Below are 25,034 nucleotides of genomic sequence, written 5' to 3' on the forward strand. Positions count from 1 at the left end.
CTGGCATAAAAATCATGGAATTAATCATTGTAGGGTTCTTCTGATTTTTCCTTTTGGCTTTTGAATGCATCTGAGTTGCACTTTGAATTTCATTGCTAGAAATGTGCATTTTTGCTGCAAGATGCAATTCTGATATAGTTCTTTTTCCACAGGAGCTGGGGATTTAAGTCAATTTCTAAGTACAGAAACACTTGGAAAAACTAAGTGGCACTGTGTAACGGGGGGGAAGGCGGGGCTTTCTCTGGGCCAATCTACCAATGTCCCACCCACCTGTTCTGGGCCAACTGCCTGCCTTATTGCCAGCCGTGCCTTGATGATAATTAATTAGTATGTTAATTAGGCAGGAGGCTGCCCATTTCTCACCCTGATGTCTGAGGGCATGTGCTATCTGCGGCTCCGTTCCTCTCCTACACCACAGCCCAAGCCTTGCAGATGGCATCCACAGTTGTTAATGTCACCGGCCCCACTCTGGGCCCCAGAATCCTCTGGTCTGGACCCCAGCTGGATCCCTCCACTCAGGCAGCCTACTCCACCTTCTTTCTGGGCTACCTAGCTCCCTGAGCTGTGCCCCCTTATGGGTGCAGTCTCCCCAGGACCTTTGGCTACACAGGCTCTGGTCTCACCTCCAAGCCAGTCGGAACCCCAGGCCCTCAGCTCTGGGCATCCCTTGCAGTGGGCCCCTGGCCCTTTGACCCTTCCAGTCCTGGCCCCAGCATTGACCAGTCAGGGGATCCCAAGTCAGGCTTCCGTGTCTATCACCCACTCTCACTCCTGGGTCTGCCTTCTGAACCCTACTAGTGGGTAACCCATCTGGTTGTGGGAGCTGGGGTTATTAAGGTGCTCTAACCCACCTTTCACCAGTGTGGTAATTGGCCTGGTATTTCCTGGAAGCTCCTGCACCACTGAGAGCCCCACCATGCCACACACTCCCAGCAGGCAGTTTTAGGTCATGCTCAGGACCAGGAGCCTCCTATCCATCCCCTACAGCTCCTGCCCTTACCTCCAGAATGGTCCAAGCAGCCTTACAGCCAGGCAATGTTACTGCTCTCTTTATATAGGTGGCCAGAGATCTAAAATAGCTTCTGCAATCAAGCACCTGCTAGCTGCTTGGCTGAGTTCTTAAAATGGCAAGCACAACCAGTGCCCTGCCACACACTGCCTCTATATAGTTTCCAGAAATTATTAATAATCCAAATACTACACTCAGAAATGTATCCAGGATTTTATAAAAGGGGTGCAGCTGCAGTGAGCAGTGCTGATAGGTGGCTGCAGCCTCATGCTGTTGCCTCTTCCCATCCCCAACCTAGTGCAAAGACTGTGCCACAAGAGCAGCAGCCAAGTACTTAAGTCCCCAAAAAGTTAAGAATTTCCCCCTTCCTTCCCTTCTGTGCTCAAACATAGCCCATTTCCCTCCCTTCCCATTATTCCCTCCCCTACCTGCCTCTACCTCTTTCTGCACTGCCCCAGGGGTAAAAGGAGCTCCTGTCCCACTCCAGCCAGGCTGAATGAGGGCTGTATTCATTTAGGACTGCAGGACTGGCAGTGGTGGGCAGGCATGATGCCCCTCTCTGGGCCTGCTTCTGTGCTGGTAGGGAATGCCGGGGGGAGAGTAGGTAGGGAGGTGGAATATGCCTGCTGCCATGGTCCCAGGCTAAGCCCAACCACTGCACAGCCCAACTGCAGTAGGTAGAAGCTCCCCTTGCCCCTGGCATAGTGTAAATGCTGGAAGCAGTAGGCTGAAGAGGCCATAATGGGAGGGGAGGGGACAGGGAGAAGAAGGGCATGTTTCTGAATATGGAGGGAAAGTGTGGAGGGCAATTTTTACCTTCTCTGGGACTTAAGTTCCTGGCTGCTGCTGCTGTTGTGACCTTGAAAAAGTTGAGGATTGAACCAAAAGACATTCCACAGGGCTCAATAAGGACAAGTGCAAAGTATTTCATTTAGGACACAAGAATTTTCATGCACTGGTCCAGACTGGGGATCAACTGCTTAAGTAGCAGCTATGAAATAAAGGACCTGAGGGTTACAGTGGACAATAAGCTGGATATGAGTCAACAATGTCCCCTTTTTGCAAAGAAGGCTGATGGCATACTGGGCTGCATTAGTAAAAGTGTTGCCAGCAGATCAAAAGAAGTGATTATTCCCCTCTATCTGGCCACATATGGAGTACTGTGTTTAGTTTTGGGCCCTCTACTACAAAAAAAATGTGGATATATTAGACATAGTCCAGTGGAAGACAATGAAAATAGTGAGAGGGCTGGGACACATAATTTCTGAGGACAGGCTGTGAGAACTGGGCTTATTTAGTCCAGAAAAGAGAAGACTGAGGATTTTTTTAATAGAAGCCTTTAACTACCTGAAGGATGTTGGCACTGGATTTATGACTCAGATACCTTATTCTGGATGGACCCAAACCCTAAGACCAACCACAAATTTTTCCATTCAGTAATAGGCAAATTTTATTGATATACAGTGATAGCAGATAAGAATAATGCAGGCAAGGTAAAGAAAATACTCCCCCCACAATTCTATATCTACCAGTCCTGGGTTCACAGAGGGAAAATAGATGTGGCCAGTATGTGAGCTTCACCCTGTGAGTGCCAGAATGTCAGATGTAAGCAGCCTGGAAGTCAAGGGACCCCCTCCTGCCCCCCAGTGGAGTGGGTGAGATGGGATGGTACTGTGCCCTCTGTCCATGGTGGCCTCAGGTTCCCCTCTTGGGGACCCTTTGCTTCTCTGAAATCCCTCCTTTTGGATTCGTTTTCTCCTCTGATGATTCACTTCGGGGTTGTGTTGATTGCTTTCCCTGTGGTAGTCATACTGTCCACATTCTGTTCTGTCAGCGTATTCATTTGTTCCAATAAACTCATCACATGCACACATCTTAATTTGGTTATTTATCAGTGTCTTAATTTGGGCATGCTCCAGCGCCCTAATTTGGTCCATCCACCAAAAGTGGAAACCCCAAGTACTCTGCAGCTATTCATTATAACCTAGTCACCTTATCTCATGTTATGGAAACACTGTTCAAATTTCTCAGCCTCTTTATACCTGCTTATCTGTTGGCCTCAGACCTGGTGTCTGCCTTGAAGGAAATTTTGTCACAAACAGGCTTTTAGAAACCAGTTAACCCTTGCTATTGTCCTGGACCATTGTTCAAATGCAGATCTACTCTACCTACAAACCAATTCCTAAAATCAATCTATAAATATCATTTTCTACCCATCAAAGGGTGGTTCCAAAGAGGATGGAGCTAGACTGTTCTCAGGGGTGGCAGGTAACAAAACAAGGAGCAAAATTTTAAATTGCAGCAGGGGAATTTTAGGTTAGATATCAGGAATAACTTTCTCACTAGAAGGATAGTAAAGCATTAAATCAGGTTACCCAGAAAGGTGGAGGACTCTCCATCCTTAGAGCTTTTTAAGATCTAGTTACACAACGTCTTGGGTGGGATGATACAGTTGGGGAAGTTCCTGCTTTGAGCAGGGGGTTGGACTTGGTGATCTCCTGAGGTTGCTTCCAACCTTAATTTTCTATGATTCTATGGTCAAAAAGAGGTAGGAGCATACAGCCTTGCTGCTGCATCCCCTCTGGATTTGCCCTGACTACACTGCTCTTTTTTAAATCACAGTTACAGAAGCTCAGTCAACCCATTATTCCCTCTGGTACAACTAGGACAATCAGTCAAAACTAGAAGCACTAAAGTGGACACTGTCAAAGGGGGAATAGTTCTGTCATGCATAAAGTAGGACATAATCATTTTAATAGATCAGTCTTGTAAAAAAGTCTGATTGGGAATACAGAATGACACCACAAAAGTCCATTCTTACTCTACACTTCTGAGAATTGAGAAATGGCAGAAATATGTGAATACCACTTACTAATTAATTATATTGTAATAGCAGAGTATAACTAGAAACTATGCAGTGGATAAAATGTCATGACACTAACTGTAGTGTTTTGATCTTTAAAGAGTCTAAATTTGGACTGGAAAAAGTTACAGAAAAGGACCAAGATAATCATGGGAATTGAAAGCCAATCTTATGAAAGAAGACTGAAAAAGCTCAGATTGCTTAGCCTAGCAGAATGTTGTCAGAGAGGAGATGGGATTGCTTTCTATCAATGCATTAGCATCAGAGGAGTAAATACAGAAGGGGAAGTGAGATTTCAGCAGAACACCACTGGCATAAGAACAAATGGCTAGAAACTGATTACAGATACTTATTGAAACTGAGATATAGAAAACAGTTTCTAACCACCAGAGGACTGAGAGTTTAGAACAGTCTCCCAACAGGAATGGTGGGGGTAAAAACTTATCCAGTGCTTAATAAAACTAGAGCTTAATAAACTTAGGTGCTGCACCACTGAGCTCAGTTAAGCTATGCTCCCTGACACCAGATGAAGATGTAGGTGACTATGCATTGTTGTGGAGCAGTATGTTATAGCATTTATTTATGTGGACAACAAGAGCTGAATTCATACCTGGTAAGTTTGTTATTTTCACTAAATGTACACCAGTGATAAACTGTACTCAGTGGGTGTGTCTACACATACAAAGACTGCTATATGGGTTTACTCTGCAGTAATTTATTGTGAAGTAAACCTGCAGCCATTTGGGAAGATTATTTGCTTCTCATGGAAGTAACCTGCTCCCAGCCTCCTCTGGCCCTGCACCACTCCCATGCAGCAGCCAGGGGCAGCTGGAGGCTCCGGCCACAACTGCCTGTGGCTAGGGGCCCTCTTTAAAAGCCAGGCCTGCATGCTGCTCCCTGGCCACCTTCCTTTAGGGCCTGGAACAGGCCACAAGGTTCTGACACAGCCCTCTGTGTCTCTGTTACCAGTGTCTGTGTCCACCATGCACTGAGTCACCATGCACCAGGCTTCTGCTCACCATCCTGCTTGCTCCATGGTGACTGCTGCCTGATCCAGGTCAGTCTTGGGCCTGCCCACACCCCACCCCACAACGTTGTGCAGCCACATGGCCAGGCTCACTGCAGCATCTGAGGCCCCCTGCCACCACACTGCTTCTTCCCAGACCCTTTGTTGTGTCCCAGACCCCAGCAGGGATGCCTATGATGTGCACCTGTTCACCATCACTTTTCATCCTGGGGCTCCAGGCCCCCTGCCTGTGGGTCTGCTAGGCCAGGCAGAACTTGTGGCTGCATGTCATCCAGCACACCTGGGATGATGAGCAGTGACTGGAGTCCTTTTGCATGGCCTGGATCACCTTCCCAGGTGCTCCTTGACCAGCTCTACCTGCACCTGGAGTGGCAGACCACCACCTTGTGGCTGCCCCTCCCCCTGGAAACCTGGCTGGCCATCACTGCACTCAAGCTGGTGCCTGCCAGCCTGCAGTATGTCAGCCACCTCTCCAGTGTGGGCAAGATGATCACTGGAGAGGCTGTCCTGGAGGTCTGTGGTGCCCTCCAGGACATGCTGGGGCACACCATGCTCCAGGTGCATGATCTCCTGGAGGTGGTAGCAAGGTTCCATGCCCGGGACTTCCCCCAGTGCATCAGGACCCTGGACAGGATGCACACCCTCATCACCTGCCCACCTCACACTGACTGCCCCTACTACAGCCAGTGGGGCTTTCACTCTGTCATGCTACAGGCTAACATCAACCACCGTGGCATCTTCACCAACCTGAGTGGGATGACAGTGCCCAGGGTGCTCATATCTTCTACAACTCTGTTCTATCAGCCCTGGTGGCAAGCACACACTTCATGCCAGGGGTGCTGGCTCTCCAGATGGGAAAGGTAGTGGTCCTGCCTCTCCTTATTGGGAAGCTCGTGGAGTGCACCTTTAGCCACCTCCCAGGATGCTGGTGCATTATCATCACTCACCTCAGTGTCACAGAGGCCAACATCCTCCCAGGTTGTCATCACAGTCTGTGTGCTGTATAACATCTGTGAAGCCTAGGTGGAGTTGGTGTAGCAGGTGACGGACACCTGGCACTGGGAGTGCCCGCTGCAGTGGAAGCAACGGTGATGGGTCCCCTGGACTGAGGCCTCGCGTGAGCCATGCACTGGGCAGCAGGGGCCAGGGCACCAGATGCAAGAGGCATTGGTAAAGTACCTGCTGATGTAATCACAGCTGTAGGCCACCTGGATGGCCAGCCCCAGCCTCCAGCCCTACTGCAGACCACCAGCACCATGGGCACTGTGGACCATGGCATTCTGAAAAGCACATTATTCCCTCAGAAATTCAAAGAAGTTTAGGACTGGAAGGGACCTCATGAAATAATTGGGTCCAGCCCCCTTGCTCTGAGCAGGAAAGACTGCTTGGGTCAAATAAACCCAATAAGGTGTGCATCCAGTCTTCTTTTGAAGATCTTCAGGGTAGATGCCTGCACCACCCTTGCTGGAAGTCTATTCCAGGGTCTGGTCACACAAACTGTGAATGTTTTTCCTTATATCCAGTCTGAAACCTTATTCTAGGAGTTTATGACCATTGCTCCTGCTTTTCCCCTGAGGCGCTTTAGTGAACAGTTGTTTGCCTAGCCCCTGATGCTCTCCCCTGATATATTTATAAACTGCCACCAAATCCTGCCAAAGTCTTCTCTTTTCTAGGCTGAATAGTCCCAAATCTGTCAGCTTTTCCTCATATGGCTTGCTCTTCAAGCCTCTAATCATACACGTGGCTCTTCTCTGGAATCTCTCCAGGTTCTCCACATCCTTCTTGAAGTGTGGTACCCAGAACTGGACACAGTACTCCAGCTGCAGCCTCACCAGTGCTGAGTAGAGTGGGAGAATAACTTCCTTAGTTTTGCCTGAGATGCATGGATCGATGCATGCCAGCGTGTTGTTTGCTCTGCTAACTGTAGCTTTTTATGGTCAGTTATGACCCTCAGATCCCTTTTGGATGTGCTGCTAGCTAGCATAGCACCACTGAGCCTGTACATTTGTTATGGGTTTTTCCTCTCCAGATGGAGCACTCTACACTTCTCAGGGTATGGTCCGACCATCTAACTAATCTGTCTAGGTCCACCTGGATTGTCAGACTACCCTGAGGTGTGGCTGCACTTTCCCAGAGCTTACTGTCATTGATGAACTTTGCCAGTGTGGTTTTCACTCCCACATCCAGATCATTGATGAAGATGTTGAAAAGCACTGGTCCAAGTACTGAACCCTGGGGGACCCCACTGGCTACCTTCCACCAGGCCAACACAGATCTGTCTATTAGTCCTCTCTAGGTCTGACCCCGCAGTCAATTTACCACCCATCTGGGCATTGAATTGTTGATCCCATACTCCTCTAGTTTTACCTTGAAAGCCTCATGGGAAACCAAGTTCAAGGACTTCCTAAAGTCCAAGTAAATGGCATCAAGTGCATCTCCCTTATACAGGTGGTAAGTAACCTGGTCACAGAAGGAGATAAGATTAGTCAGACGTGACCTACCCACAACAAAACTGTGCTGGCTGTCATTCAGAATTTTGCTTTCTACTAGCTTATCCCATATTCATAGACATTAGGGTCGGAAGGGACCTCAGTAGGTCATTGAGTGTGACCCCATGCCCTGGGCAGGAAAAAGCACTTGCAGGACTCCTTGGAGGCTTTGAGAAAATTTTCAAGAATTTTTCCTGGGATTGAGGTCAGGCTGATCAGCCTGCAGTTCCCTGGGTCCTCCCTCCTCCCTTTCTTGAAGATGGGCACAACATTGGCCCTCCTCGAGTTTTCTGTGACCTCTCCAGAGCACCACGAATTCTCAAAGAGGTTTGCCAGTGGTCCTGCAATTATTTCAGCTAGTTTTTTCAGCACTCTTAGATGAAGTTCATCCAGTTCTGTTGTCTTATAGCTATCCAGCCTCTTTAGCTGTTCTTTCACTAAGTCTACATTGAATGTTGGTAGGTGATCAGTAATACAGATGTCAAGTACTCATTCAGGAGTTCAATTTTCTCCTTGGTGTTGGTGATCAGATGTCCTGATGCACTGAGCAGTGGTCCCACATTTCCACTGGTTTTCCACCTGTTACCTACGTACCTATAGAAGGACTTCTTCTTGTCCTTGATTTCACTTGCTAACCTGAATTCCGTAAACCACCTTTGCTTTTCTAATCTGCTCCCTGTCAGAGCAAAGTTTTGATTAAATGCTGCGAACACAGAAGATTGAGACTGACATGCATATCGGACTCTGTGAGTGGAAAGTTCCAAGGCGCACCCAGCCCTTGCCCCCCGGGTGACCTGCGGACCTGTCAATCATTGTTGACCTACTTTCCCCGCAGACGCATGCTCAGATTGTGTCTGCTTCTGACTGAGAGCATGCTCAGTCAGAACCTGACATGAGGTAATCTGACTAGAAATTTCTCTGTGGAGAGCGTTCTGACTGGCCACTAAATTCAGATAAAAGTTCAGTGAGCCCCTCCCTCGGGGGTAGATCGCATTAGCTGGAGACAGAGGCTGGTGCTCCAGGGACTGTCTCTCAGTCAGGCCCTTAGGCCTATTGATCTCCTCCCTCGATTTATCACTCTGTGTCCTTAACTGAGTGATTGCGGCTTTGATTATTCAGCTTTCAGTTGACTTCTCGCCATCCTTGACTACTATTTGGATTCTCCTTATACTGATGATTCTCTGGTTACTGGACTGTTTTCGCTTTGGCCTTGACTTCCCCTCCGGATCACCCTCGGTACCTCAACGTGACTTTACTTACCTGGCTTTCGACCTCAACTTTCATCATCGACCATCCGTTTGTCCATTGGACTGGTGTCACGACCCCGGTTATTGACCTACATGTTACAGTTCTGTTTGTCTGTTTACCCCGTTTATGAGCTGTTGACCAGCCCTGGGACTTACCCGACAGGCTTGCCCTGCTGGGGAACCTCGTGGGCCAACAGACCCCTTCGTTGTTCTCTGTTGTTAATACTGTAACTGAAGACATCGCTGCCTACGCCTAAAGCATAAGTTAAATAAATTCATCTTTGTTCAAATCCACTACGGGTCCATATCTCCTGACTCCACACCAATAATCCCACCTGTCCGTATCTGATTGCCACCCCGGCCCACCGTGACCTTGGGGCCCAATTCATTCTGTTCAGTTTACCCCGACACTCCCCACAGGTGTGGGCCAATCTTATGTAGCTCTCCTTGGGGCCAATTCCTAGCTTCCATCATTGGTAAGCCTTCCTTTTCTTTTTCAGAAGATCTTTGACTTCTCTATTAAGCCAAGATGGACTTGTGCCACCGTTTTTACTTACAGGTATGGACAACTTCTGTGCACCGAGGATTGTGCCCTTGAAGAATGACCACTCTTCATCCACACTGTATCTCTGAGGTCCATGATCCTGTAGGGCAATAGTCACTAAAGTCCTTAGCTTATTTAAAGTCAGCTTTTTTAATGTCAAGAACTTGTACCTTACTGACAAATTTCTGAGCCCTACAATGGACATTGAAAGTATCATAGTATCATAGTGCTTAGGGTCAGAAGGGACCTAAACAGATCATCAGGTCCAACCCCCTGCCCCAGGCAGGAATGGATGCCAGGGTCATATCACCCAGGCCAAGTATCTGTCCAGCTTCCTTTTGAAGACCCCCAAGGTAGGAGAGAGTACCACCTCACTTGGGAGCCCATTCCAGAGCCTGGCAGCCCTAACTGTAAAGTTTACAGATATAAGTGATAGTGTCATGGTCACTGTAGCCTAGGTTGTCCTCTATAATAAGATCACTCACCAGATCATCCTCCTCCACAAACACAGATGCCTGTCCCCTCTCCAACCCCAACAGCAGACTTCCTCCTTCCCCAACAACAGAGCCCTTCTGCCTCCTTCCCCCACAGCAGACACCAACCCCCTCAAACCACAGAGCCCTTCCCTCCTCCCTGACCCACAGAGCACCTCCACCATCCACCCCCCATACTATTAGTAAAGCACGCTCTATTCCCCATGCAGACTATGTACAGTGTGCTCTGTGTGCCCTCCTTGGGTGGGGGGCAGTGAAGTGGGGGCACCTAGGGGGCGGAGCCTGGGAACAGGCATCCAGCACCCCAGCTTCTGGCCACACCACTGCAGGTACACATACTATGGCGAGGCTGGTGGGCAGGGGGATCGCCCAGGGGTGAGGGAGGCCACTGATCTGCTGGTGTGACTAGCTCCCCATCCTACAACCAGTTAATAGGGTCAACAGGGTCCATGCACAGTGCTGGCCCCACAGCAAACAGCTTATGCTTTGGAGCTACATGGATCCAGGGTGAACATCAGGGCATGGCCTAGGTGGGGAGAGCAGGGTGCTATCAGGTGGGGGGCCCAGGGTGGGTGCTGGGGCAGGAGGACCAGGCTGCTGGAGGCACTATTTCACCTCAGCTGAACCCCACAGAAGCCCTGTGGTGGGGCAGGAGACGAATGTCAGGGGGCATGTGAGGCTATGTCCAGGAGCTGGGCAGTAGGCAGCACAAAGGTAACCACCAGGATAGTGTCCAGCACCCAGTGGGCCTCCTCCATGGCTTCCACTCCCCAGTTCATCATGGCAGCCTGCCACTCCTGGGCCTCCAGGTGCCTCACTTTGAGGGCTAGGAGCCTGTCCCAGAATGCCTGGTTCACCAGGTCCCTTTCCCAGTCATGCCTGATGTCCTCCACACCCCAGACCTGCATGTATGCCAGCTGCTCCTCCACCATGATGATCATCCAATCCAGCAGCCAGGTCCAGTTTTGGGTCTGCTGCTACCAGAGCCAGTGCATATGGGGAACCCCAGCCAAGGCTGGTGGTGACCCTTAAGGTGTATCCTCACGTGCAGTTGTTGCCTCTCCCCCACATGCAGATGCTGGACCTGCAGAGCCAAGAGAAAGAGGCTATTTGTGAGAATTAGAAACATTTCTGAGATAACATGCCATATACCGGGCCGGGGGGAGAGGGTGCACTGCCTACCTGCCCAACCTCAAATTAGGGGCCATGTGTGTACAAGTGCTCAGGGACCATAGTAAGTTGGCTGGGCAGGCCCTAGCACAGGCAAAGATCGGCCAAGCTCCCCACTCATTCTGCAGAGGCAAGTGGGCTGCTGGGTTCTTGTTGCAGGCAGCCTGCCATCCCTGCCTCTTTCCTAGGCTAGGGCAGACCTGGCTCCTGGCAGCACCTGCTGCCACAGCTCCAAACTCAATCCCCACCTTCTCTTCCTGCAGGCCAGGCTGCCTTTTCAATTGCCTCCAGAACCACAGTGCCTGGGCTCAGAGGGTAAGGGGCTCCCACCTGATTGGGACACAGAGCTGGTAGTGCCCTGCCATCCCCAGATGTGGGAGCTGTCTGGATGTGAAAGATCCATGCCTGCCTGGCTGAGGGGGCACGGTCTACTCAATAAAGTTTTGTAATGCTTCCTACCTCCCTGTATGCTGTGGGGGGAGACCGCTGGGGTACAGAGAAAGCTCAGCCAGACCAGCAGGGAGGGGAAGGAGAAGGGGCATGAGCAGTGGTAGGACTGGAGCAGGAAGGGCACCTACCCCAGTGCAGGGTTTACAGGGTGGGCATGTCAGGTGTGCCGGGTGGCCTAATTCTGTCCCTGCTGGTGGTGACAATGTGCAACTCCTGGCAGTGTACTGGAGTGCAGGGGTGTGATGCCTGGCTGCTCAGGCAGGGGCCCCCTACAATGAGAAGCTGAAGCTGCTGAGGGCAGGTGGTGCCATGGCTGCTCACCCAGAGCTGGTGAGACAGACACTGACCCAGGTAACCAGAGATGCTTGATGATGACAGGGGTGGGAACTGTGGTGGGAACAGGCTCTTGATGCCCTAAGAGGCCCTCCCCCACTGATGCTTCATTGCAGCTGCCAGTCCACATTGGAGGCTTGGCAGGCCACCCATGCTGGAATATATAGCATTTCTCCATTCAGGGTCCCAGGGCATAAGGATCTGACCTAGCTTCCACATACATGGCATGGACTTGTGGGCAGCCCCCAAACAGCAGTTGCGGTCAGTGATGATGAGCCACTGCTAAAGGGCCTTGACCTTTATGTGGCATTGGCATGCTAACCTGTCATGACCATGCTTATGCATGCAGCCTGACAGGCCCTCATAGACATGGATATTGGAGTGCCCACCCTGAGAGAACTGGCTCAGGATCTCAGCCTCTCCCTACAGCACCACAAAATAAATAATTAGATATTAGTCAGAAAAAAATAATTAGATATTAGTCAAATTCATAATTAAAGCTGGGATGTTAGATGCATGACATATACATACATGTATACTTTAATTTCTATATTCTGAATTTATTGGATTTGGCAGTTATACCTTTTAATAATATTCTTGACATCACAGCTATGTCTGTATCCTGCCACTCCTTGTTACAGTTAACATCTAATATAAAGCACTTGTACACAAACAGCAATTTTGCTTTTTCATTACTCAATACACATATAAAGACTTCATCTTGCAGACTAAATACTAAATTAACTTCAGGATTTATTAGAGAATGTAAAACAAAAGATAGCATCAGGAATAAGTTAAAAATGAGTTGCTTCACTATTTCAGGTTTTAGGAATGGCTTCTTTTTTCTAATTCTAACTGATGTCAAAATGGAGACCAATGAAATGAATTACTACGTCGGTTTCAAATTACATAATGAAACCTGTGTTTCTATATACATGCACATTTTACAAAGTGTGCAAAGTTATCATGAAAGTATACCAGCCCCCAGACAGCAGTCCTTCTTATCCATCATTTATCATCATCATCATATTCAAAATATAATCAAAGTATGAAGTATTATTCTTTTGGAGTGGATACAACACAGTATAAAAGGTTGATGCACAGATATCTGTTTGTACCACAAAAGATGTTTAAATGTCCTTATTCCAAGTGTTTCTCAGAAACATGCTATGATAATGAGAGTGGAATAAAATGGCAAAATTAATATTTATTTTACTACTTCAATGGCAGCCACACTCTGCCCGGTGAACCATCCTAAAACTTTCAAAAGATTGTCACTGGGCTCATGCCATAAAAACATCTTTCTTTTTCTTCCACATACTAATCAAAAGCAAGAACTGAAAAGTCCATGATCCAGATCTGGCATTATTTGATCCAGAATCAGTGACAGTTTTGCTATCCAATTAATATAATTGAAAATTCATGGTTCTAAGCTTTCAAATGCGTACAGGATCTATTTTAGAGGATCCATAGTCACCTCTTTTAGGCCTCAAAATTTTGAGCTTCTGGTCACAATGATTAGCTTGGAAAAAAATATTTAAGATCATATTTTGAGCTTTGTACATTTGTTAGTTCCTCAAGGGACAGTGCTGTGAATGTTAGAGAAAGCAATCTGCCTCTGCACGGGTTGTGTGTATAGAAGGTCGATCTGAAGGCTTTCTTTGACCAGAGTTGGAAGATAATAATATGCAACCTCTACCCCAAACTACAAAAGACATCAGCGTTGTTCTAATTCTGCTGATGCCGCCACATGTAAGGGCAAAGATCTATCACGTAAGACCTTGAGGGATATTGTCTGGGACAGTTTGAAAAATTCACACAAATGCTGTTTTTGTTTTGCCTTTTTTTTCTACCTGGTGGATTTAATGAAACACAAAACAACCAGTCCCACTGAGCAGATTAGTCAAAACAGGTTTGAATGGCCCTCCTGAGAGCCAAAGGGCAAAATCTGCTGATCGAGAGAAGTATCATGGGACTTCAGCAGGTCTGAGTAATGCCACCTTTATAACTGAAATTCAAAACACTGGGTAGCGCAGCCTTAGTACTCCCAAGTGTCTTGCAGATTAGGGAGGCAATCCTACCAGACTCTCCTGAAATACTACAGTTTTTAAAAGCTTCATTTATATAACTGTGGGGAAATTTTGAGCGCTTTTCTGCTGAATATTTCAGGTACTTCCAAGGAGGCTCTGAGATTACATGCTAGAAAATATTACTATGAGGGTTGGTGGTCCATTTTTGCCCAGCTGTCTTCAGAAAGTCCTGTCTTTATTCCATCATTTTCACAGTCCATGTATTAACTGATGAAGCTTGTTTTTGAGACTATAACACAGTCACATATTCATTACCATATGTAATCTTTATTCTAAATGTTTGTTTCCTTACTGCAGTTGCAGAATAATGAAAATGCCATGTAGCCTGTCTATAGAGGGAACCCCACTGCTAAAAGTCTATTATGTACTCCATGTTGTTCCAGTAATATGTTTATTTGGGGCACATCCAAATAGATATGAATGGTTCCCAGTCATCAGATTGTCTTTCCAGCAGTTCCTTCATAATAAGGAAGCTAGGCTAAATATAGCACACACAGCCAGCCCCTCTGGATGCATCTCACTGAATTTTGGCCCTCTTTTTTACTTCTGTGTCAGTAGTGTTTGTGCAGGGGGGGGAAACCTATAATATGCCTTCTACTAACATTCGCTCCAGCTTAATGTATTTACAAGATGGATGTTTAACATTAATTACAATATAATGCAATGCCTTTTCTACTGGCTTTGAATTCTTATGTGAAAGCAACTGACACAATATATTTCAAGGATTACCACATGCTGTATGATATTTGGATAATATTATATGGTATTCTTTTAAAATAAGATTGCAATCTGCTTCAAATATATTAGTGTGCAAGCTTCCCTCCAAGCTGTGCACGTGCATACTTTAAAACCATGCTATGTACAAACTTATTAATGCGGTGGGCCCGCCCAGAGAGGAGCTGGGCAACGAGCTGGGCACGGAGTGGGACACTTACCGGAGGTAAGCTCAGGCAGCAGTTCCTCCCCAAGGCCATGTGCTCCTGGAAATGAAGTGGGGCTGGGGGCTGGGGCTGGCACCAGGAAACTGCTCCACTTCCCAGCCTCAATGCCATGTGCCTCCTCACTCCCAGAGGCATGGCGAGGTAGGGCTGGGGGCTGGCATGGGCTCTGCCGGCTCTGGGGAACTGTTCCGCGTCCCCGCACCACCTCAGGGAGTGAGGAGGCACATGGCGCCAGGGCTGGGGAGAGGAGCAGTTCCCTGGAGCTGGCAGAGCCCACAGAGCTGCTCCCCGGAGCAAGCGGAGCCCTCGCAAGCCCCCGGCCCCGCTCCCACCTCGCCTCACCTGGGGGGGGACCCGCTGCCTGCCCCGTGTGAGGACTGAGGAGCTGACCTTCAGTAAGTGTCCCACGCTGGCCCCGGTGCCTCCCTTCCAGTTCTGCCCCACAGCACTGCACTGTGCTGCTCTGGGCAGCAGCGAGCGCGGAGAAGGGTGGCGGGGGGGGGGCCACAGTGCTCCACAAAGGGCCGAACCCTGCCCACTCCCACCTGGACACTTACTGCGGGACACTTACCGGTGGACCACGCCGAAAGGGGGAGGAGGGACTGAAGCGGCTCGCTCACGGACCGAAGCGACATGCTCCCGGACCGCTACCCCTTAGAGGCAACATTGCTAGTGTGGTGCAGTAAGCATGCATCACCTCTTAGGAAACAGAGGTGTGTGTCCATAGTAACCCTGCCCATTTCTGGGAGCAACTGGCAGGCCATGGGCTGAAGTCTTCAGGCTTCCTTTCCCTTCTCTGTCTTCTGCCTCCTGCCCCTAGGGGTGATGTGGCATGGAGTAGCCCACAGTTGGGTAGGGGTGCTGGTAAGGCTTGGTGGGGGCTCACGTGATGGGGATGCCCTGCAAGGCAGGAGAGCACTGGTGGAGTGCAGCAGAGGAAGATGGGGGGTGCCACCTATGCTGTGCAGCACGATAAGCAGATCGCGTGGCCTGTGGCCAAGGGGGACCTGTGGCCCATGGCTATGCAGAAGTTTGGACAGCCCTGTTTCCTGCTTTTTGTACTGCTTACCATCATGCAGGGACACACTATACTGTATTACAGGTAATGTAAGCAGTGGAGGGCATTGCACCCCAAATGCCAAACCCCAGAATGTGCCGTGGATAGATGTATATTTAAATGCTCCACTCCCATCCCCACTCCCCACATGTACACCCAATCACTTAAAAATAGCCATGAAGGCATGCAATAGAATTGCTCTCCTGTCAGGAGCTAGAGAGGAGCAACCCCTGCATGCCTCTGGCCTCTGAAAGTTCACTCACTGGTTGTCTGGGGTGGGGGCAGAGCAGAGGATCACTGGCCTCAACAAATGTTTGAGGAAATGTGTAAAAAAGAATCACTTCAAAGATGTTCCTCATTTGTGGAGGATCATTTTCAGTGCTGTTTCAGCTGTGCATGGTTGTACACTCACTGAAGAAATTCAGAGGCACACAGAACACGTCAAACACCATCTCTACTGTGGGCCTAGAGGTCTAACTTTTCCATGAAACATTTCAATAAAAATATTTTTGGGTTTTTTTTCCCCCCATTTCCACTGAAATAGAAAACTGAAATATTTCAGATCATCTTCGCCAGGGAGTGAAAGGTAGTTTGTATGATGGAACTTGGGAGCTTCCTTTTGTAGAAATGCTAGGAAGACAATAAACCAGATTATGAGATTTCTATCTTAATGATCTTTACAGAGCATCCTGGGGACTACAGGATGAAGGTGGAAGTTGTTCTTTTTGATGGAGCACTTTCATATGTATTCTGTCGAAGCTCTCTTTGCACAGTATGCTGTCAGTCCTGAGGCAGAGTACAGCTTTTCACAATTTATTTGCTCCTTCCACCTGGCTTTAGTAAAGGCAAATTGTAACTTGACATGACTGCATGGAAGTGGAATGGAAAGGGGTAGAGCATTGGGTACTCTCACTTCTCCCTCATAAGTTTCAGCAAAGAGCTGGGAAGAAGCGAGGAGGGAGCAGTCGTGTCATCATTTGCTCCTCATGTAGGCCCGCACAAGCTGCTCCTTCCCCCTTTGCCCTGCAAAATTAGTGAGTAAGCATAATTCAGAGGGTTTCCTCTAAGGGATAATGGGTACCTCTACATGTGCACTTTAATGCGCAGTCGCCTATTTTACTGTGCATTAAGGTGCCATGTAAAAAAAAGGGTAATTATGCTAAAACACAATAAAATAAGCTACGGCACATTCAGCACCACTTAAAAAACATGCATATTCATTATTGGGCATTAAGGCAGCCTAATGTACATTTCTTTAGTACCTCACATTGGAAGTACTAAATTTCATGGGCATTAGAAAAAACACTTTAATGCACATGTAGGCATGTCCAATGTCTCCAAGACTAGTGCATCAATGAGCAGGGTCACACTTAAAGTTTAAGTCCAGGATGGGTTTTTCAGTGGGACTGGCTTCTATTATTTTTACGTTCCTTTGAAAATACCAGTCAGATCAAATTTTAAAAGATAATTAATTTCATTACTATTTTAGTCTATGTTTTACAAGAAATATAACTTTTACATAACCAGCAACATCATGCTAATTTTTCTATACATTGCATCCATAGTGTATCTAGAAGTATATGTATTGTGATTTATTTCCAACCTGACAGTTAATGGGAATGTTTTGCATTTTACACTTAAAACTTTCTAAATACAAGTAATACAGTATTTGAAATACTGATTACTAAGCCAACTTCTTCCTGTATAAATTAATTTTGTGTTTAGTGAATACAATACTTCTTTTCAAAAGCCACTCTTTTGGATATTTGCTATGATTTCTGGACCACCGAAATATGAAGACTAAGTACAGACAGTCAAAAAGCCCAAGGCTGAATCAGTTCAATCTTTGTAGGTTAGTCTAAACTGCATAGATTGAATGGATAAACAAGAAAACAGAGTCACTCCTGATTCCAGAAATGCAGCCATGTGCTGTAGTGGCTCAGGCCAGAAGCCAGGCAGTGCTAGAGCATGCCCCCCTGCTGGGCTGGAGCAGAGAGCTTGGGCTTAGGCTAGCCCCCCACTCTGTTGGGGGTGGGGGAGTGCAGAGGAGATGCAAAAAGTCCTGTGAAGCTGGGGGACTGAGAGTTAATTGAAATCTAGAGGGGATGTGGACTGAAGTTCAATAAACTATTTTAACGTTAAGTCTAATGTTACATCCAGCCAGGTTTATCTTCAATGTGGCTGAAAGCAGTTTGTGTGCACTGAACTTCTCTTGTATTACAGATTTGAACTGGTTTCCAAGCACTTATACCAGTTTATGTGTAATTTCTATCCCTAGGTAAAAGGTATTGAAAACCAAAAGCTCTGTCTTCTTCACTGTTTAATTTACATAGATGTAGAATAAAGTTGTCAACATGGACTTTAGCCTATAAATGTTCAAGCTTTCTTTACTTACCAGCTAATGGTGATATCAACTTTATCCTTGCCACAGTGGTCCTAATCAACTTTAATTAACCAAGCAGTGGATCAAATACTGCCCTTAGTTATATTGCTGCAAGTACCATAAGCAGAAGTGCAAAATGATTTGAAAGATCAATGAAAAGGAAATTAAGTCTTCAAATACTTACTACTAGAAGAAGGTCTGTTGAAGTGAATTTCATAATGGAAAAAGAAAACACAGTGTTTAGGGTTTTTCAAGATTGGGTCTCACCCAAGATCTCTCTTGTTGTAAATTATTATGGCTCTATTGAAGTCAATGAAACTATGCCTATTTGCACCTGCTGAGGCTCAGGATCTTAAATTTCTAAGTCTGCATCTGTGTCCAAGGCATTTCTTCCTAAACTTTAGCAGTATTTACTGCAAAGAATGGATGCGTGATAGGCCCCTGAATTTGACTGCCCAGGGGGCAGTTCTGGCACCAAACCAACTCCCTCCTCCCACCCCCGGGGTGCAATCCCATGCAAATAGCCTGTACAGCACATGCCAGTTAGCCAGGTTTAAGGGCATGGACATTTCCAGGAGCTGGATATAAGAGGGGTGGGGAGGGTAACAAGATGGAGGGCTGGATTGGATCAGATCCTCATGAGCTGGGGCTTCCTTCCCAGGACAGCTGCAGTAGCTCCTCAAAATGTACTTTTCCTCACTGCTCCCAGCTCTCAGCCACCCCAGGATGGATGACAAGCACCCTCTCCCCCACCCCCTCCAATTCCAAATCCCAGTTTATAAAAACATGAGACCTTCTTTAATTTACTTCCTCTTTATTTCTTTTTAAATTATTTTATTCTTTTCAATTTCCTTTTTTTGGGTTTTTTTACTGCTTTTTATTTTATCCTTTGGGGGCTGGCTGACTTCATTTCACTACCTTTCCTCCACCTCCATATGCTTTCTACCTCCCATTTCATTATCCACCGCATCCCATTAACTCTCCACCTCCTGGCTTCATGCTCCTGTCCCCTCCAAACCCATCTCTCACCCTCTCCCCACACTTAAAGAAGGGACAGAAGCCTGCCATGGCTCACCAGCCCTGTAGAGGCAACTTAGAGCTGTAGCTCCTTGCCAAACCCTTGCTCACCAGCCCTCTAGTGGCAAGTCCTAGCTGTGCTGGGGCAGTCAGAGAAGGTTTTTAGCTTCAAGGTGACCCCGTTTCAAATCCAAGCTAGCACTAACATTGACCAGTATTTGAGCAGCTCAGCTCAATTCAATTCATTTTGATTTATTAAGAATTCTTGCTAAAAGCTCCACTCCCCAAAACAACATGACAGACATACAACCATAATTTAAATTTAAGCAAAAATAACAGAAATGCAAATATAATAATAGAATAGGGCCAACCATTATAAAAGCTTTACTCCTACTCCTAGAATTACCAAAATCAAGTACAAATATGGTGATAAATCAGATCAGGAACCTATAAAAACGTTGTGCATAGATCCACAATTAACACAGTAAAAATATAGTGATAAAATTTATCGGTCATATCAACAGTAAAGGATGATTAGCTCTGATCACTTCAGCTTTGTAAGCAAAAATTGCAAGATGGTTTACTAAATATAGATCTGTTTGCTGGAGGAGCCATATTCATTTCTGTCTATTTGAGAAGTATGTCAATTTCTGCAAGAACGGTGAAAAATACTTTCTCCTTATGTCGTTATATAGAGGACATTATAAGACATAATGAATAGTATCTTCCAAAACTCCTCGACAGGCTGGGCATCATCTTTTAGCCCTTGGAACAGAAAGTCTATGTCCAGCCAAAACAGCTGTGGACATCTGTTAGGTCCTGAGTCTAGTCAAAGAGGTTCTCCATTTTTTGCTGAGATCCAGCTGTAGATACTTTTCTCCCCCACAATCTAATTTCCAAGGCATATATAGCATGAACAGCTCAAAATGCAACATGTAACAAGATGAGATGCTGAAGCTTGGAGATTCAGGATGCCAATTTCAAGATAGTGCCCTATCTTTATCAAAGACATTCAGATGCCTTCAGATGCCTGAGGGTGAAATTGCAAACTCTGCGGTTTATCCAGAAATCTTGATTCTGCTAGTCAGAATCACCTGTGTCAATGTGGCATGAGTCAGCTACATTTAATTTAGATCAAGATTTTTGTCCAGGGACTAGGATGGAAGAGATGAAAATGAAATGCCTGGACACAATATGTGTGATTACAGGGTAAGGAAATCAAGGTCAAGGGTGATCCTTTTAAGATTTGAAAGGATCACAATGTTCACATCTTGGGTTTTTCCAAAATAAAGAAAAACAAATAAATATAATATTTAAAAAAAAAGAGAAAGAGAAAGAAGCCATATATTCTATGGGATCTTTAATAATGCATGTTTTGGGGCTTATACTTATTATCCAAGATAATAACATTACCAAGTGTTCACTCAATTTCTCCCAGAAAGACCTGGGCCTCTCAATTTCCCTTCCCACAGGAGGTAAATATATATTTTTAAAATTGTAGCCATGTAAACTGAGGAACAGACAAATTAGGGGGTTTGTTTCATATCATGTGGTGAACCTGTGGCAAAATGAAAGAGATTATTAGCTTCTTCACCCCGTACCCTATAATGTAATTACCAAAAACACTCCTACCTGCAAATAAATAGTACTGTGTGGACTATTTTCTGTGTGTGTGGACTCCTGGAGTTCTGTCTCTAACTGCACAATCAAGCCTTTTGGTTTCATCTGTGTGATATACAGGTAGTCCTCTGAGCACACCCCAGGCTCTGTGTATGATCTGGCACAACAGTGGCATTACAAGTTCTAAAACCATATACTTTTCAATAACACAATCACTCTCTTTATAAGTAGACAATGACCTGACTTCACTTTTTGTCCTACAGGTCAAAACAGGGAATATTTTTTAAAGAACAAAGAGCTAAACCAGCTCTCCACACACATGCGCGCACACGCGCACACACACACACACACACACACTTTTGAAAGACAATACTATGAAAACCCCATTAGTTCCCAGCCCCACTATGTTTTAGAAGTTCATGGGGTATCACACTTGTTTTCTTGAATGTGTTTTACCAACATGGCATGCTAGTCTTTACATATAGGTAGCAACAAGCTGTATTTAGCTTCATCATCCTTATATTTATATGCACCGTGTGCTATTTGATATAAAATGTTTTTTCTTATATGTTATAATATCTGCAATGTGATAATGCATTTCAAGTGATAAACTAAGTGTTTCTTTTGCACCTGGAAAAGGCTCAAAGCTGAATGCCTGAAGAACAGTAATCGTCCTTCCATACAATGACAAATTTACATTTTAAAGGAAGAAGCTCTAAAATGAATAGGACATGGAAACGGGGGAAATTGAGAGTCAGTATCTTTAGGATATTAGATTAGAATTAATATATAAAAGAATGCAAATATTCTCCAGGTCCTAATTAGATCAAGAAAGACTTCTGCTGTGGTAAGCAAAGACACTTTTGCGGGGGTCTTAGTATGGGCTCCCCAAGAATTGAATGGGGAATGTATGTAAACCACCTGATAAGAAATTGTACTTAAGCTTTGCCTTGAAAGCAATTTTTGTCTCTAGTCTTCCTGGGTACTGGGGAGGCTCTAAGTCCTCAGCCAGCTGGCTGTGTAAAGCAGGCTGACAGGAGAAATTGCAGGAGGCCATGGCAGAGAGGTAAGGGCAGACGCTGCTTTCTAAACTGTTGGGCTGCATAGGAATTGCATTCTTGGAGTTAAGATGCAAGCTAAGAATGATTATTGTTCTGATGTTTTCTTTTGCTTGTTTGTTCTTACATCTCTGTATCTCAGTATGGTTACTGACTCCTTATGCTTGTTCTTATTTTTATAATAAGTCTTGTCATCATCATTTATAACCCACTTACTGTCAATGATAACTGATTCCAGAGCATTGACTGTATATGCAGGCCTCTTCCAAGGAAGGGGAGATCTATCTTTTCTGAGTGCATGACTGGACAAAGATGTGATTCTTCTAGGTGGCAGAATTCCCTCTGCTAAAATCTGGCAAGACCTAGGTAAGGCAAATAAAGCTGAGACTATAAAGGCTAGGCAGGTGACCTTTGAAGCATTCAGCCTGTTCTCAGTGGTCAAGCAGCTGATGGTACAGAGGGGTTAAGGGAAGAAAGGCAACCCTAGAAGTGTGAGACCACCTTGTACGTGTATCTCAAAGATGCAACTGGCTGCATCCAGGGTCAAGAGTGTCATACAGTGATAACAAGTAACAAACTGAAAAGAAAGCAGAGAAATGGTTTTTTTCCCATTGTATTTAATTCAGCCCTATATGAAGACATTTAAATAATGCTGCTCTTACTCATAATGAAATCTTGAACAATCTCTGAAAGCAAAAAAAAAAAAATGTACTTCTCTTTTAATTCTCTCTTCCTCACATCTACCAAACTGGGTAGTTCCTTTTAATGGAGGACAGATTCTATCAGACCCCAGGAAAAGAGTCAGCTCTTCAGGGCAGGAAACTCTCATGCTGTGTGTGTGGATAGCCTTTGGCACAATTAGGGTGACAACCTTAGCACTTCTGTTGTTCGGAGGATCTGCTTATTAATACAAAGTAGATAATTCAACCTATTTGCTGTGTGAAGTCTGTGGACACAACTGGCATTTACTCATTAACAGATGGAAAAGTTCAGCCTTTTTAACATATAAAAAATGAATATGTCAATAATTTTCCCTGAAAAGGTGAGTCTCAAATGGACAGGGCAATAAAGTGTTAGTGATTGTGTCTGCATCATTCTCAAGTAGTTCTTTGGAAAATACAGACGGGCTTTCCACTATCTGTAAGAACGAGCAGTTGTGCCACATATCTTGCTGGTTTGCTCGCATTGAAAGAAGTCCAAGAAACAAAGACTGGGTGGAGAATCTGTTTTAAATCTGAATTTCCTTGCTCTAGTAGTTGAAGCCCAACTTTTCATATTATTTGGTGCAGGTGTTTGTAAGTTAATTATTCATTGTATCAGCTTCATATTTTATGGATTATTCTGCATCAGTCCTGGTAGTTGCCTTATGCATTATGCATGCACCTGAATCTGTTCTGGCAATAGGCATAAAAGACACAAAGGATGTCCCTCACCTGTGTACCTCTGATTAAAAATAAGCCTTTTTGGCCCTGAGATTGAACTGAATTCTAAAGATGTCCTTCTTTGTCCCAAAACAGCAATTTAACAGCCCAAGCAAAAAATAGAATTTCTTTCCGTAGCACACTCCCAAACTCTCTTGCTTCAAGTTATCCTGAAACAATTTTTCTTACAAACCTCATCCTTCTCCATCCAAATAGTACATTACAGCTATGCTGTCTTATAAATAATTTTTACAGGCAAAGCACTTTTAAAAATATGTGTTTGATTATCTCAAAGTTTTGTTAGGCTTTCAGTTTTCAGGACAAAGCATTTTGTAATATTTTGCAACTTTAGTGTAAAAGAAGCCAGAGAAGCCAAGGACATAATTGGTTCTCATTCCTATAAAGCTACTCATGGTATACAAAACATGATAAATAGTTGGTAAATTTAAACTTGTACTTCAAGTGGGGGATTTTTTTTAAGTACTAATTGGCTAATTATACTATAGACTATCTTAGAAATCCTACACTCCTTTGTTCTCATTTAAAATGTAAATTCACAGTCAGATACTCAGTTCTGATGGGCCCTATTTTTTAACAGGCTTCCAGAACAAAAAGTCCTAAAGTCATACTAACCAAGAACAAACCCAAAGTGGAGCAGTGATGACAGTGGCATGAGTAGGCATAGCAAGGGTGCTGTTCCACTGCAGCCCCTCTTGACTGGTAGACACAATCACTTGGGAATTGTTACTATAGAGGTAAGATCAAAATAACCTGATCAAAATAATCTAATTTACACCAGGGAGTGAACTGGCCCCTGTGTGCACACTGGAGCATACAGTGACTTCTGTCACACCATTTGACTTTGCATTTGCCACATGCAGCTCACTCAGAGGGGTTAGAGCATCTAATGCTTTTATTTATGAACAGAACAGACTCAACTGGCTTGTGCAGCAAGGTTTGCTCAAGGCACTTGCCATGGGCTGTTTGCAAGTGTATGAAGTACAACAGTCGCTTTTACTCCTGAGTTTTTTGGATCACCACAATGCATATCTAATTTTTCCAGGCACAGAAGGAACAAGGTAGGAAATCCTGAGAAAGGAGGGCTCTTGAATGAACGTTGCGTTTCTTACTCACATTGATTTCAATTTTTTTCTTTCTTTCGTAAAGCATTCAATATTTTCTCAGTTAGTACAAAAAGTCCTTATGGGCAGAATTTGCAAAAGTGCCTAAATGACTTAGGAGGCTCAATCTCACTGACTGTCAACAGGTCTTGGGCTCCTAATTCACTTTACAAACTGAGAATTACGGTCTTTGACCAGGCATGTACTTTAGAAAATATTACTCATTTCTGTTTAATCAGGCAGTACTGGTATTCTTGCACTGCTGCAGAAGTAATGTTCTCATAGTCCCATAACAACAGAGTTTATACTCCAAAAATATTTCCAAGCACTGTATGACATTTTAAGTCCATTGTTCAGGGACAAAAACAGAGTTTACAACAGTTAATATCACACTCTAAATCAAGCTCAATTTGGGAACAGAAGATTGTCCCAAGTTCCTGCCTAATTTCTAATCCCTTTATATTGTTTCCCATAATTTTAGGTTTGTCTTTAATGAGCTGTGTCTTGCTGACAGAGTTGCATATTGGATTAGTCTTGATTGAACCTTCCTATTTGGAAACAACCAGTTGTGGCACATATCTAAATTCATTCCTGGTTATAGCATCTTCCTCATATCCAGCAACAAAATGTGTGCAGGCAATAATGCATTGTAGCCAACTCTCAGGATATTTGGTATTTTTATTAAATCCCCAGGTCCTGG

This window comes from Crocodylus siamensis, chromosome 12 (genome assembly GCF_052110815.1).
Source record: "Crocodylus siamensis isolate JL-2025a chromosome 12, ASM5211081v1, whole genome shotgun sequence".
Taxonomy (NCBI): domain Eukaryota; kingdom Metazoa; phylum Chordata; order Crocodylia; family Crocodylidae; genus Crocodylus; species Crocodylus siamensis.